Here is a 15,164-nt window from a genome sequence, read left to right as displayed (position 1 = left end):
TGGGTAGTAGTTACAAACGCTGCTGATCGAATATCTCCAAGGATCAGTTTAGCTGCTGTAGTTACAATTCGTTCAGCCTCATCTTCAGCTTTCTACATTCTGTCTGCATACCATTTATCATTGATGACGTAATCAGCAGTGTTCTGCAGACACACAACATTTGGCCGTCCCGCTAGCGTACCAATATAAATGTGGTCACCATATTTTTTATCTAATTTTTTCTTGATCCATTTTGTGTCATAAACATCTTCACACCCAGCAATTTTAATCAGCTTGTTCTGTACATCCAGTATTGAATACAGTTCACCCTCTGATTCAAGCCATCGACAAAGTTTGTCAAAGTCCTGAAATTTCGTCTTGTTAACTGGCCGACCTTGACTGATCATTTGAGGATCGTCACTTTTCCAAGGAAGCTTCTTTCTAAATCTGTCATAGCATGATTTGTGATATCGTGCCTCAGCTGCGACAAGGTCATGGCAACCTAGCAAATTCATCTTCACAGTTAGTGCCCATTCATCATGATTTCCTTCACTGCAAACCCTCAGCAGACTTTCTCTTATTTCCAGAGTTCTGACTTCAGTTACATTGTACCGGTTGCCATGTTTTCTGTCAGAAATACAAGAACTTTCGCAAAAGAGGCAACTGCTTTTCCAGCCAAAGGGTGTCATTCCTCCTCTCGTTTCAGTAAATGGAACTTTACTGGTACATCCTGTTGCATTTTCAAGCTTGTCAGAAGATCTGCTTTTCTTATTGTAGGCCTCTCTCTGACAATCACGATGGATTTTTACAGGTTCGCTACTTTCCAGCCTGGTTTCTGTAAGATATTTGTGCAAAACATGGTCGTTAACTGCAGTACTGTAGTCTATGATGGTCTGTAATCCCCTTTCTTTAACAGGTTGTAGTTTGTCTGATTCAGTCTCTGGCCGTCGGCATTTCACACAATGATCTTTGCTGATTTTGAAAACAAAACTTGATGATAGTGAAGATGATGGATAATTAGCATCCATGTCACTCATTACTCTTCAATGGCCTGAAACAAAAAGAAATTAGCATTAAGGCTTAAATTTACATTTAACCGATATTTATATGCAAATAATTTTTTTTTGCCAAATAAGGGACTGTGAGGCATATGATTTTCGTAATCTACATCAAATTGCGCTTTCAGTGATACCAAATATGTTTGGGGGAAAAATAATTCAAAGTTCAACTCTAATTCGACCACACTACTTTGGTCTTCGATGCGAAGTCAGCCATGTACTGGGTGAGTTTGTTCCGGGATTTCTTGATATCAAACAAGGTAGAGTGGGTCAGGTTGAAACCTCAGAGGATGCGAGATGTCGACCATCCAGCGTCCACCTTCTCCAATATCTCCCTCTTCTTCTCCAGAATCAGAACCACTCGTTTCCTCTTCTCGGGTGGTGGGGCCATCGTCACACACACGAGTAAGGGGCAACAGAGGAACAACAGGGCCTGCAGCAGGTAGGGCACCACCATAAAAGCGAGCACGTGGGCAGCCATGGTGATGAACGTGCACTCATGACGTTGGGTAAGCGGGAAATGAGGAGGAGGCAACGTCGTCCTGGCGAACGTCGGCAGAAGTACTTGGCAAACACAGCTGTTTGGTGTAGGATATTTTTTTTTTTGTTTTTTTTTGGGGGGGGGCTTTTTACGTTTTTTTTGGCCATTTTTGGGTTCCGACAGCCCGTGCCCAAAATGTCCAGAAATTGGAGTATCCGGGAATAGGGTGTCCAGTTATTACTGGGATTACTGTATATATATATATATATATATATATATATATATATATATATATATATATATATATATATATATATATATATATTTGTGTGTGTGTATTTGTGTGTGTGTGTGTGTGCAATACAATGCAGTATGTGCTCCTTTTTCTGAAACACAATATGTTTTTGTTATAATTATGAAATTATTCCTCCAATAATTAATTTGAAATGCACTGTATCTAACTTTTTAATTTACCTGAACTCTTGCTTACAGAATATACTGGATATTATTCAGACATATATATCTCGGTAACCGTGTTAATGAGAAGGTGCGATATTTGCATGATAGGCTATAGGTAATTAATTGGTGTAATAAAAATTATATATATATATATATATATATATATATATATATATATATATATATATATATATATATATATATACTTGATTCAGTCTCAACCTTTCGCACTAAATACATCTCGACAGTAAAATGCAGAAACTATCAATATTATTAAAATAAGGAAAACCTGCTATTAGTTCATTTTGATTTGTGGTTCCAGTCTCATATGTATAGCATAGCAAACATGTAAATTTGGCTGGTTTAACTTTTATAAACCACATATGATAGAGATAAACCATTTCTAAATAACTGATTCATCATCTTTTCCACGAAACTGCTCCTCCAAAATCAGCCTGAAAAAATCGTGATAAAATATCTATCTGTCTATTGTCAGACGCCTTATTCCCGTAAGGGGTTAGCCACAAACAAATTGCCTTCATGTCGCCCTGTCCCCCGCCATTTCATTGCCTTGCTCCGAGCTCACACACCCCCTCTCTCATACACCTCTCCACTGCATCTCTCCATCACATCTTTGGCCTCCCCCTTCCTCTCTCCCCCTCCACCTACTCACATACATTCTCCTTGTCAGTCTCTCACTCTCCATCCTCTCCACATGGCCAAACCACATCAGTGTGTTTCTCCTAATGCTTCCTATCAAATCCACATTCACGCCACAACGCTCCTTCACTTCCTCATTTGTCAGTCTGTTTCTTCCATGTGACTCCACATGTTCCTCTCAAATAACTCATTTCCACTGCTCTCACTCTTGACATCTGTCCCTCCAACAAGGTCCAAGCTTCACTTCCATAAGTTGAAAGTGTTATCACAGTACTGGTTTGTAGTAACTTTTTCACTTCCATGCTCACTTCCCTGTTTCTTATCACTGCTTGCAAGGAACCAGCAACCTTTCTTCCTTGTTGTACCCTTTCAAGCACTTCACCCTCTATATTTCCACACTCACTCATCACACAACCCAAACACTTAAACGCATTCACATTTTCCATTTCCTCCTCATCCAACCCCACAGTACATTCCCTGACTTCACTTCTTTCGAAGACCATAATTTTACTCTTCCCACATTCACTTTTAGATTCCGTTTCTTACACACTTTCCCAAACTCATTCAACAAGCCTCGCAGCTTCCCTTCGTCTTCACAGCACAGTATCATCTGCAAACAACAGTACAGGGAGTTTCCAAACATTGCCCTCTCTCACTATGGCCTCTCCAACATCCACTGCCCTACCTTGTATCTCTTTTATAACCTCAACCATATACAGACTGAACAACCATGGAAACATGACACATCCTTGTTTCAATCCAACCTTCAAATAGAAAAATTCATTCAGTCCACTATCCACACGCACTGCAGCCTTAGCACTCTCCTACATACTCTTCACAGGTTTCAACAACTTCCCATCTACTCCATAATTATATTCTTAATACTTTCCACAATCCTTGTCTATCCACCCTGTAATATGCTTTCTCCAAATCCATGACGGCTGCATACAACTTCTTTCTCTTCTCTAGAAATTTTTCCACCAAAGATCTAAGAATGAATATCTGATCTACACAATCTCTTCCCTTCCTAAAACCTCCCTGTTCTTCTTCAACTAATTCCTCTGTTATTACCCTGACTCTATCAATAAGTGTCCTACCATATACTTTTCCTATTTCACTAAGAAGACATATGCCCCTATGACTGCCACACACTTCTTTTTCCCCTTTTCCTTTGTACAGGGGAATAATTATACCTGACTTCCAATCCTCCGGGACTCTACCTTCCTCGCAGGCCAATCTGCACATCTTCCACATCCATTGTACTACTATCTCTCCCCCATGCTTCAGCATTTCACCACACACTCCATCAGTTCCTGGGGCTTTACCAATTTTGACTTTTTTCATTGCTTCCACAACTTCCATCCTACTGACTTCTTCCTCGCTTCTCCCATCCCTCTTTCTCCCAGCTATTCCCCAGCCACTTATACCCGCAGTACTTTCGTTCTCTGTGTTCAACAATTCCTTAAAGTTTTCTCTCCATCTGCTCACTTTTTCTCCCTTCTCCTCTAGTGATCTACCATTTTTATCTTTCACTCCCCAGCTAACTTCTTTTGCACCCAGTCTAACTCTCTTTACCTCTTCCCAGAATGGTAATAATAATAGGGGACATACAACTTAATTTTAACATTTGGTTTATAACGTTATTTAAAGCTTTTTATTTACTTTCTTTTGAAAACAGACCCGGTTGGCAAAGAGTGGTATAGTTGCGCTGTTCCGACGGGAAGTCTTAGCTGCATGCGCCCTCAGGTCAAAATGTGTATCAATTATTGCCATTAATTCATAAATGATCATTATACATGATGGCAATACCCACATATAGTGCTTCATTTCCTGATAGAATCTGCCCAATTGAAGATTGAAGAAATGTCCCTCCCTGTTAATAAATACAAATTACTATAATGTGGAAGGGAAACCTTAAAAATATGGCAACATCAGAGATATGAAGAGCAGAATGCTTCAAGTCGCCTAGTTATAATTCTTTGCCCCTTCCCCCCCAGGGGTATAGAAGCTGTGGTCGAATGCGTGGCTCGTGTGTGTCATAACACTGCCCGCCAAGCATCTCTGGTCAGAGATTAGTAATCATGAGTGTACATCCATCTACAAACATGACAGTGATCAATACTCAGGCAACATATTAATCGTATGTAGACTGTCCCTAAAATGAGATAGACGCAAATAACAACCTTCCATTTCTATTACATTATGATAATTAAGCCATTTTTTCTCCAGTATTATATGTAGATAAACCGATATATATCTTATTTTCAGTAAAGTAACACAAAAATTGTATAACAGAGGGTAATTCAAGATGTCAACACGTTTTTCATTTTATATTAAGTTATCTGGCGAGCGGTGGCATCTTTTTCCAGTTTGTGGGGGCTCCAGTTACTCCCTATTACACCCTCCATTAAATCCCACCGATATACCATTTTTCGATTATATCATCCGGAAAATTTTGGTACTAATGAAAAAATGTGTGGAAGTTAGAGTATACTGGGTACCTACAGAAAAAAAAAAAATGTGGGAGTTCAGCATCAGGGAAGAAGAATAAAACTTTGATTATTTGCCTATCGAGTACACAACGGTCATGAAGGCTGGCATGAACTTTCTGCTAGGTCCAATCTTTCACCAGAAACCACCCACAATAGTCGATATTACATGCAGGTCCCTAATTATAGAACTGGACAACGAGGTGCGTCGGTAAAGGATGCTCCATAACACCTTTTCCTGAGCGATTTGTTTTCCTAATTATACCCTAATCTCTTTTTCGGCAATATATATATCCTTCAAATATCACCGTACTATGAGCAGATGAAGTGCATACAGGTATTAACCACTCATACCCAAAAATAAATGGCTAAGGAAGAGGGGTTTGGGAACTTCCTTTACCCTGCTCTCTCCCTAACCTTATTAGGAGATTCTAAAGTTCGTAAACATAAACTACAAAATACGTTCATTAGATTGACAAGTTAAATGTGACCTTCCTTCAGTCCTTACCTTTTCCTATTCCTCTCTCTCTCTCTCTCTCTCTCTCTCTCTCTCTCTCTCTCTCTCTCTCTCTCTAACACACACACACAAATCATTTTAATCATCACCATTACCTCTCACTCTCATCATAATCATAACCACTGTCACATGTCTGTCCGCGTGTCTGTCTGTCTCTCTCTCTCTCTCTCTCTCTCTCTCTCTCTCTCTCTCTCTCTCTCTCTCTCTCGCTCGCTCGCTCGCTCGGACACACAAATCATCATCACTACCAGCACGAGCAGCCTCAACACAAATTCATACGGGGAATGAGAAAAAAAAAAATTGGCAGAGAGGCCTAATGAGCAGACCGAGAATTTCATTGCTAAGCCTGTCACCTTACTAACCAACGAGACTGCTGGTGGAGAGGACAAACAGGAGGCGAGGAGGAAGGAGCAGGAAGCGGTAGGAAAGGACTAGGTAGGGCAGGGTGTAGAAAGGAGAGGACAGTGAGAGAGGAGAGTGGGTGGAGAGAGGAGAGGAGGTGAGTGAAAGGGAGGAGTGGGTGGAGAAAAGAGAGAAGGAAAGTGAAAGGGAAGGATGGGTGGAGAAAGGAGAGAAGGAAAGTGAGAGGGAGGGGTGGGTGGAGAGAGGAGAGGAAGAGAGTGACGGAGGAGTGGGTGGAGAGAGGAGGTGAGGGTGAATGCTCAAAGAAGCACACAGAAAACAGAGAACAACAAAACTATTGATACATCCAAAGCCAGTTTAGACTATAATAACATCATATTATATAAGGACAGGAAAACAAACACTGTCCTCCCCACCCATTCCACCAAATCCATTGGGCGAAGAGGTCCCACCCACAAAAAAAGAAAACAATAATAATAATAATTATAATGATAAAGCCAGGGGGACTGTCATGTGGTGCAAAAATTTTAATTAAATTTCATCAAAAGGTAATGCATAGAGTGCATTCCGATGTTATATCGCATTATCTCAATGAGAAAAATACCTTTGTGTCATTCAGCCGAGAACGAGAAAGAGAACAAATGGAGTACCTAATCAGAGGATGTGGAAGAGGTGAGGAGCTGAGATGTAGTCTGGTGTGGTGTGCTTTGGTGTAGGGGTGTGGTAAAGTGGTGTGCTGTGGGGTGATGTGGTTTTAATTTACTTCCCTGTAGGTGGTAGACTTTGGGAGGTGTGGCGTGGTGTGGGTGTATTGTACCTAGGTGTGGGGTTGTGGTAAAAGATGGATGGTGTGGCATGGTGCCGTTCTAGTGTACTTCGGTGTAGGGGTGTGGTAGAAGCTGGGTAGTGTGGCGAGGTGTAGGAATGTGAAAGAGACTCGGTGTTGAATGAAGGTCTAGCGTTGTGGTGCACTCACAGGCTGATGAGAGGAAGGGGGTCGGTGCCAAGAGGCAGAATTGAATATAAGACGTCGTCGGACAGAAAGGGCGAAAATCCTGCTCGGTAGGTATAGTCTTGGACATATAGATGATAACAGTAAAGGAAAATGTTAATGATAATGAAGATGAAGATGATGATGATATAGCATGACGGGGCAGGAGACAGACAGGGTGCAGTACCTGACACCATAAATCCAACAGTAACATACGACTGACAAATACCGGACCGTCACCTCGAGAACATGACAACGGAATGTGGGCCAGAGGAGCATACAGCATCCACACGACTATCTTACAACACGCAAAATACAAGCCATTTAAGGTACTTGAAAACGATGATAAACAGCGACAGAAACACAAGCCAGGGATACTGCTTCTGCTAACCCCAGCAAGACAATCAGGCCAGGGTATCAGAGAATTATTTAGACTTCAAGATGGATGAAAGTGAGGATTAACTAGGATAAACATGGGGTTGATCTGAGGCGACAAGTGTAATCAGTGAGGGGAATCTATTATCTCACCAGACCACGACGAGAAACACGAAAAAAGAGAGAGAGAAAAAAAAAAAAACGATGTGTAGCTTGAGAGAGAGAAATTTGAGAGAGAAACGGAAGAAGGAGACAGAATGGGCAAAAGAGAAGAATGGAAAGAAAAGGGTGAAGAGAAGGGGAACAGGAGAGGCAGGGAAGAGAGGAAAGGAGAAGAAGGGAATGCATTTGGGAGAGTGGAGGGAAAAAGAAAGTTCAAAGCGGGAAAGAGGAGGGAAACGCGGGACGGGGATTTAAAAAAAAAAAATGAAAGAGAAAGGATATAAAGAACAAGGTTAGGACAGAAGTGATGCCGAAAGGAGAGATAAAGAAAGGAGCGAAGAGGAAAAATGGAGGCAGAAACGAAAGGAAGTACGAACAAATAATGACTTGCAAGCAAAGCATTATGTACAGAGGGACAAGGGAACAAGCTTGGCCTGAAATCCAGAGGCATGATAATGGCCGGTGGAGAAAATGGATATAGCTTTGTTATTGTGGCGAGGTGATAATACACTTACAGAAAGGGATGAGTTGACTAGGGAAAAGGGATGCAAGATTGAAAAGGAAGGAAGGAAGAGGTGGAGAAAAAAAATAGATGAGAGAGAGAGAGAGAGAGAGAGAGAGATTATTACAGGATGTTCATAGATCAATTCCTTTATTTAATATAGGCATTTTTTTAACCATCAACTGTTTTCTATACATGAGATTCGTTAAGTCTGTTCTTGTAACCACTGTAAACAGTTCAAGCTTTTTTGCATCATTAGCAGAGTGGTGGCCTTGTTTCATTTCATTAACTCCTTTTTTATTAAATAATTTCGTCTTGGGAGAGCCAAAACGATATAGAAAGTAGTCATCTTCGTGAATAGATGAGCGGAAATGGCGTGAATTACTATATTTTCTAAATACTATACTGTCTATCTCGCACACTCTCTGTACAGGTCTTAACTAAAGTATCCTGCATTTCTTTTATCTACTATATTATAATACTGGTCGTGTGTGGGGGATGGGGCAGCCAAAACCGTAAAAATTATTTAGATGAAACCTGGCACGATGGTTGCAAATGGGTCCTAGATAGGCCAGCTTGATTTTCTTGTCGACTAAATTTTTCTGAGAAGGGTGTTGTGGTTCCTAAAGATTGTCCTCATTGGTGTTACATTCTGCGTACAAGGAAACGGTTGCGAGGCACTTCCGTCGAGTTTCATGCATATCCACAGGAGCAAGTGCACTGCTGCCCTGCACTTGCTTCAAAGCGAAGTGCACTCCAGAAACGGCTCTCATTTGAACGAATGTTGAGAAGCTTGGTAGACCCAGGAGGCATTTGTTTACCCTATATTGCTAATACCAAGACGTCTTCATTATTTAACCATGAAATCCAGTCCTCATGTGTGGACCCAATTAAGCTTCTGACTAACCTTTTTTTTTTTTTTTTTTTTTTTTTTTTTTTTTAACAGAACGGAGGAAGGAAAAACAAATGGAGAAAAAAAATAATCCATACACCAGATTACTGGTGTCCTCTGTTCATAAAATATCTGTAACAGTTAGACTTGAACAGTTGTAGGTTGAAATTTGGAGGAAAACAACTCTGGGGAAGCGAGTTCCAGAGAGATGCAGTTCGGGGAATGAAAGAATTCTGATAGGCAGAAGTTCTGCAATATGGTTGAGTGACATTCCAGTCATGAGCGCTACCAGATGCCCGTGTAGCACGAGGGAAGGCATGGAGAGGTGGCACCATGGACGCAACTTCGTCTGAGCATTTGCCAAAAAAATATCTGTAAAATAATGCAAGGGAGGCAACATTCCTTCTTACTTGCAGGGGAGGTAGTTTATATGTAATGGCAGGGTTGTTAATGATTCTAACAGCTTTATTCTGAATTTTGTCTAGTTGTCTTAATGCAACCTCTCCACAACCATTCCACAAGGGTGAGCAATATTCAAGCTGAGAGCGCACATGACTCTTATAAATTATAGCTAACTGCTCATCGGCGAAGAAGTTACGGACTCTGTACAATAATCCAAGTTTCTTTGAGGCGGTTTTAGCAAGTGATCTGACATGAGAGGTCCAGCTGAGGGCACTGTTAAGTGAGACACCAAGAATTTCAATACTTTTGGAGATGGGAACATTAGTAGCACTGAAGGTAATGTACGAATCTGGCAATATCTGTCTATTATTAAACTGTATATATTTAGTTTTACTAGCATTAAAAGAGACAAGGTTGTTTTGTCCCCATTCACTGATTGTAGATAGATCTTGATTTATGGAGATGGCTGTATTGAGTTGAGAGGTAGAGATATTAGACTTTGTAAATGGATGTCTGAGTGTGAATGAACTATGTAGTGTTGAGTCATCTGCATATGAGTGAATGGGATTGTGAGTGACAGATAAGAGATCATTAATATGAACCAGAAATAGGGTTGGCGCCAGAACTGATCCCTGCGGCACGCCGGCGTTAATTGAGTGGAAATTCGAATATACATCATCTACTTTTACTCTTATTTTCCTGTCACTAAGATAAGAAGAAATCAAAGGAACAAAAGACGTTAGTCCATAGCAAGGGAGTTTGGACAGCAGGGAACGGTGCCATACTCTGTCAAAAGCTTTAGAGATATCAAGAGCTACTGCAAGAGTTTCTCCAAAAAGATCAATTGATTGATGGATGGTATGAGTTAAGAGATTGAGTATGTCAATGGTGGATCTTTCGTGGCGAAAACCGTATTGTCTATCATTAATTAATTTGTTGGATTCAAGATGTTTAACAATATGCTTATTAATTAAAGTTTCAAATACCTTACCAAGAGAAGATGTGATAGCTATTGGTCTGTAACTGGAGGGGTCAGACGAACTTCCTTTCTTCGGAACTGGGTGGATATTGGCTTCTTTCCATGAATTTGGGAATAAAGAAGTACGTATGCATAGTCTGAATAATTTAGCTAGGACAGAGGCAAGTTCAGGGGAACACTTTTTCAAAACAATTGGCGGAATTCCATCTGGACCTGGAGCTTTGTTGGTAGGTAAATTGTCTAGGATGGATTTTACAAATCTTGTCTGTATTTTAAGTGGGGCAATTTCGGGAGAATCAAGTTCCAGTACTGAGACATTCTGGCTGGTATCATCTATGGTAGAGTTTCTTGCAAAGGTACTAGCAAAGATATCTGCTTTCCCACGTGGGTCATTTGTAATATTGCCATCTGAAGATTTTAGTGGGGGAATGGAAGATGACTTGTTAAAGTTATTATTGAAAGAATTAAGAGTTGACCAGAATATTCTATTGTCATTAGGGTTGTTAAGTAGTTTTGATGCTTGCTTTTGAAGGAAGTTTGATTTAGATAGATTTAATACAGCTTTTGCATGATTTCTAGCAATTTTAAATTGGGAGAGTGATTCAGGTGTTTTTGATTTTAAGTAAGAGTTATATGCTAATGACTTTTGGGCTGTTGCTCTGGCACAATTGCCATCAAACCATTTTGAAGAGTTTGATCTTGTACACCCACGCACCAGTTTCTCAACCCCCCTCGGTGGAAGGAAGCGGAAGGCAGGGTTAGACAGAGGGCAGGCGAACGGACAACTGTGTGAGGTAGTTTCATACTGAGCAACGAGGCGAATGGTGAAAAACCTAATGGGACTGTATTCGAAACATTTCCACTCTATTCACTTGCAAAACATTAATCGTTCGTAACATATATAGCATATATTATAACACAGAATACTATGTTATCATGGAGGCCTGTGAAACTGGTCCACACACGACCCATATGTTTCGGATCCTCAACATACAAATAAAACACCGAGTCCATTGTATATAAGCTGCGACTGGTCATTATCACTGCAGTGATCATTTTTGTGAATATGTTATTCCTGGATTGTCTATAGCTATAATACACAATGATTGTGAATTTAATGCTGATTCCCACAGTAGCTGTGCCGATGGTTTTAAATGTTAAAATAATTTTATGAGAGCAAATAAGCCACATTGTGATTGGAAGCAGAGAGCAGTTAGCAATAATTAACTATAACCGGATGAAATTAGAATCCAACAACATAAATTATTATGAGACAACGAAGAAACAGCTGTAGTATGCTCCTCCGCCTCGTTATCCATACCTTAACCGCTGCTTCACCTCATACGTGCATTATTTTCCTTCAGTCTCTGCCTCATCTATCTCTCTGACTTACCCGTATCCTCTTACTGCGAGCCGTCATATTCCTTAGGGGGTTTCTAGTCGTCCGGTCCTGTAACCCCTACAGTATTACAATATTCGTCACATCATCACTCCCACACAACGTTAGCACAAGACTGCTGAATCTGTTACTAACATTATTGGCATTGCCACTACTAACCCCCCATTTCCCACTGACTGTCTAATTTACCTCACACTACTACTACAGCTACTCATACTATTGATCCACTATAAATCTGTATAATAATACACGTGATTGTCCCTATGTCTGTATCTGCTAACCACATTATTCCTGTCCCACCGTCGACAACTCCGTCACCTACCCCACACAACTGCCCCAGTTGCACCTCCCTCTCCCCCAGCCACCATCGACCCTACTCCTCCCCCACTCTGACACCAAACTACCTCTCACCTAATCCCCGGGCCACCAGGCCTGTTGTCCACCCTTTAACCGTGAATATACGTGGTATGCATTAATAAGGAAAAAGTTATTTAGGAGCTGAAGCCTAGTCGCCCGCCAGAATATGGTGTTGGCCAAGTCCAAGATTTAGGCCATATCTTGATACCTTGAAGGTTTCATGTTGATAGCTCAAACAGTTCATTTGGTGCTAAAGGTGGGTGACAAAAATTAGTTTACCTTTGGCAGCCATTATGATGACCTTGACCTTGACCCCGAGTGCCCATTTTCGAACTCGTCCAAGATTTTGGCCATATCTTGATACCCTGAAGGTTTCATGTTGAAAGCTCAAGCCGTTCATGAGATCTAATGAGAACACACACACACACACAGATGTAGGCAAAAACCTCCGCCATCTAAAGGTGGGCGATGATAATAATTATAACAACAACATTGTCGTGTAGTGTTCCTAATATTAAATACAAAAACTGCAGACCCAAACGTGCCTATATTACGGAGCACCTGATATATTAACCACAGGACCGACCACAGACCTTTGTTATCATTACCATTGGACCTTCACTATTGCACTTCGCCATGGTAGTACAACCCAATGAATTCCTTTGTGGGATCACTGCAGCTGTTTGGGAAAAATAATATAGTGCACGACATGCCTTCAACCCACTAATATATACCTGTGACATTTCACTGATCCATCAAATAGCCTAGGAGGAGTTAGTGGACAAACAAACAAACGACTGGACATAAAGACAGACAGATAGAGGCGGAATGTCTCGCATTGTTATGTGACGACCTGACAAAACTGTTACCATCCTGCTTTGCGGGTGTCATCATTGTTATAACAATAATAATAATAATAATAATAATAATAATAATCTATCTATCTATCTACCTATCTATAGCCAGACGCCCTAATGCCGCAAAGGATGGCCGCAGACAAAACGCCTCCAAGTCGCTCTGTCACCCACCATTTGACTACCCTCCCCCCAACTCACCCCCCCTCCCTCAATACCTCTCTACTCCATCGCTCCACCTCATCCTCGGTCTACCCCTCCCTCTCCCTCCCTCCACCACACCCATATACACCCTCTTAGTCTTTCATTCTCCATTTTCTCCACATGTCCAAACCACCTCAGTGTATTTCTCCTAATCTTCTCAACCACATCCACATCCACCACACAACGTTTCTTCATTTCTTCATTCGTCAAGGTGTCCCTCCATGTCACTCCACATGCTCCTCTCAAGTAACTCATTTCCACTGCTCTCACTCTTGACGTTCCCCTCTTGCAAGGTCCACGTCTCGCTTCCATACGTCAGGGTAGGGATCACAATACTATCATGCAGTGACTTCTTGACTTCCATACTCACCTCCCTATTTCTCATCACTGCTTTCAGTGAACCAACAACCTTCCTTCCCTGCTGTACCCTTTCACGTACTTCATCCCCCAAAGTTCCATCCTTACTCATCACACTACCCAAGTACTTGAATGCACTCACATTCTCCATATCCTCACCATCTAACCTCACTGCACACCCTGTGACTTCATTCCTCTCAAACATCATAACTTTACTTTTGTTTACTTTAACTTTCAGATTCCTCCTCCTACACACTGTCCCAAATTCATTCACCAAACCTTGCAACTCTCATTCATCTTCTCTCAACAATACTATTTCATCAGCAAAAAGCAACACCGGAGTCTTCCAAATCTCACCCTCATTCATTACAGCCACCCCCACATCCACTGCCCTACCTTGCACCTCCTTTACAACCCCATCCATGTATATATTAAACAGCCATGGAGACATCACACACCCCTGTTTCAGTCCCACATTGAGATCAAAGAACTCACTCAGCTCACCATCCACTCGCACCGTACCCCTAGCTCCCTCGTACATACTCTTCACAGCACTCAACAATTTCCCCTCCACTCCATAATACCTTCCACATACCTTGCCTATCTATTCTGTCATAAGCTTTCTCCAAGTCCATGAAGGCAGCATACACTTTCTCTCCCTTCTCTAGATACTTCTCCACTAAACATCTTAGAACAAATTTCTGATCTACACACCCTTTTCCCTTCCTAAATCCCCCTTGTTCTTCTCCAACTAGCTCCTCTGTCATATGCCTAACCCTATCAATGAGTATTCTACCATATATTTTACCAGTCACACTAAGAAGGCAAATACCCCTATGGTTACCACATACTTCTCTCTCCCCTTTTCCTTTGTATAAAGGAACAATTATACTTGATTTCCAGTTCTCTGGAACCCTTCCCTCTTCCCAAGCCAATCTACACAACTTCCATATCTACTCCACAACAATCTCACCCCCATACCTAAGCATTTCACCACAAACTCCATCAATTCCTGGGGCCTTTCCCAACTTAATCTTCTTCATCGCTTCCACTACTGCCGCCCTACTGATCTCTTCCACCCTCCTCTCATCTCTTCTTCTCCCAGCCATTCCCCAACCACTTATACTCGCACTGCTCTCACTCTCTACATTCAACAAATCCTCAAAGTGCTCCTTCCATCTCCTCAATTTCTCTCTCTTCTCCACCAACAATCTATTATTCCTATCTTTCACTCCCCTACTATTTCCCCTTTCACACTGCCTTACTTTCTTTACCTCCTTCCAAAACAATTTCTTACTCTCCCTCCATTTCACACTCAGATTCCTCCCAAACTCTTCATCCACTTTCTTCTTACCCTCCTTCACCAGTCTCTTAACCTCCCTTCTCCTGCTCACATATACCTCTCTTTTCTCTCTCTCATCTTCTCCCCTACCTCTACACGCTAACCATGCACTATATGTCTTCTTCTTTTGTTCCACAGCTCGTTTCACCTCATCATTCCACCATGCTGTCCCTTGCACACCCTTGCATCTCCTCCTCACTCCACAAACCGCCTCACACGCTGCGCTTATCTCTTCCGTGAATATCTTACATACCTCTTCCACCCCTTCCATCTGCTCTAACTCGTAAAATGGGGAAAGAAAAAATCTAGGGGTTAGTGGGGTAAGAACAAATCACTCCATAT

This window comes from Coenobita brevimanus, chromosome 94, assembly GCF_032717465.1.
Source record: "Coenobita brevimanus isolate Jiangsu-jjx chromosome 94, ASM3271746v2, whole genome shotgun sequence".
Classification (NCBI taxonomy): domain Eukaryota; kingdom Metazoa; phylum Arthropoda; class Malacostraca; order Decapoda; family Coenobitidae; genus Coenobita; species Coenobita brevimanus.
This window is presented reverse-complemented; position numbering follows the sequence as displayed.